Source organism: Procambarus clarkii, chromosome 40 (assembly GCF_040958095.1).
Source record: "Procambarus clarkii isolate CNS0578487 chromosome 40, FALCON_Pclarkii_2.0, whole genome shotgun sequence".
Classification (NCBI taxonomy): Eukaryota; Metazoa; Arthropoda; class Malacostraca; order Decapoda; family Cambaridae; genus Procambarus; species Procambarus clarkii.
This window is the reverse complement of record NC_091189.1, coordinates 20,704,760-20,706,934: the sequence shown is the minus strand read 5'-3', so window position 1 is coordinate 20,706,934 and position 2,175 is coordinate 20,704,760.

Here is a 2,175-nt window from a genome sequence, read left to right as displayed (position 1 = left end):
TTTTGTGAATTTTCAGTTTATTGTTAATAATTCAATAAATATTCGATAAAAATGATGCAAACACATAATTGATTAAAAAATAAACTTAAATACTTCATTTTCAATCAACGATTTGTTTCAAGTTAAAATACTGAGTAAGATATTGAAAAGGGAAGAAGTTTCGTTTTTATTGCATATTTCGACGTTTCAGCCGGATTAGAGCGGTTTTACGAGTACATCTTCCATCGGTAATATAAACGGAAAACAAAAAGCTGGCATACCAAAAGGGAAATTATGAGGAGATGAGAAGCTTTCTAAGGGAAATACCTTGGGACTCAGACCTCAGAGCTAAGTGTGTACAAGATATGATGGACTATGTCACCCAGAAGTGTCAGGAGGCAGTAAGCAGGTTCATCCCGGCCCAAAAGGAAAAATCCGAGAAGCAAAAGAGGAATCCATGGTATAATAGGGCATGTATGGAAGCAAAGAAACTGAACAAAAGGGCGTGGAGGAACTTCCGGAATAACAGAACACCAGAAAGCAGAGAGAGATACCAGAGAACCAGGAATGAGTATGTCAGGGTGAGAAGAGAAGCAGGGAAAAGTTATGAAAATGATATAGCAAACAAAGCCAAGACCAAACCAAAGCTACTCTACAGTCACATCAGACGGAAAACAACAGTGAAAGAACAGGTAGTGAAACTTAGAACAGGCGAGGACAGGTATACAGAGAATGACAAAGAGGTGTGTGATGAACTCAACAAGAAGTTCCAAGAGGTCTTCACAACAGATAAGGTGAGGTCACTGTGCTAGGAGAAAGGGAAGTAAACTGGGCGGACTTGAATGAGCTCGAAATTACGAGAGAGGAGGTCAAGAGACACCTGCTGGATCAGGATGTTAGAAAGGATGTTGGTCCAGACGGGATCTCGCCATGGGTACTGAAAGAGTGTGCAGAGGCACTTTGCTTGCCACTCTTCATTGTGTATAGTAGGTCACTGGAGACGGGAGACCTACCAGAAATATTGAAGACGGCAAATGTGGTCCCAATATACAAAAAGGGCGACAGGTAAGAGGCACTGAACTACAGGCCAGTGTCCTTGACTTGTATACCATGCAAGGTGATGGAGAAGATCGTGAGAAAAAACCTGGTAGCACATCTGGAGAGAAGGGACTTCGTGACAAATCGTCAACATGGGTTCAGGGAGGGTAAATCTTGCCTGACGGGCTTCATAGGTGACTACGACCAGGTGACACAGATTAAGCAAGAAAGAGAGGGCTGGGCGGACTGCATTTTCTTGGATTTTCTTGGAAGCCTTTGACACAGTACCGCATAAGAGGCTGGTACATAAGCAGGAGAGACAGGCAGGTGTAGCTGGTATGGTGCTCCAGTGGATAAGGGAGTACCTAAGCAATAAGAAACAGAGAGTTAGGGTGAGGGGTGAGACCTCCGATTGTTGTGAAGTCACAAGTGGAGTCCCACAGGGCTCTGTACTCGGTCCTATCTTGTTTCTGATATATGTAAATGATCTCCCGGAGGGTATAGATTCATTTCTCTCAATGTTTGCGGACGATGCCAAAATTATGAGAAGGATTAAAACAGAAGAGGACTGTTTGAGGCTTGAAGAAGACCTAGACAAACTGAAGGAATGGTCGAACAAATGGTTGTTAGAGTTTAACCCAGCCAAATGTAATGTAATGATGATAGATGTAGGGAGCCGGAGGCCAAATACCAGGTATCATCTGGGAGAGGAAATTCTTCAGGAGTCAGAGAAAGTAAAAGACTTGTGAGTTGATATCACGCCAGACCTGTCTACTGCAGCCCATATCAAGATGATAACATTAGCGACATATGCCAGGCTGGCCAACAAACGAACGGCATTCAGAAACTTGTGTAAAGAATCATTCAGAACTTTGTATACCACATATGTCAGGCCAATCCTGGAGTATGCAGCCCCAGCATGGAGTCCATATCTAGTCAAGGATAAGACTAAACTGGAAAAGGTTTACAGGTTTGCCACCAGACTAATACCCGAGCTGAGAGGTATGAGCTACGAGGAGAGACTACGGGAATTAAACCTCACTTCGCTGGAAGACAGAAGAGATAGGGGGGGACATGATCACCACATTCAAGATTCTCAAGGGAATTGATAGGGTAGATAAATACAGGCTATTTAACAAATTGGGCACACGCACTAGG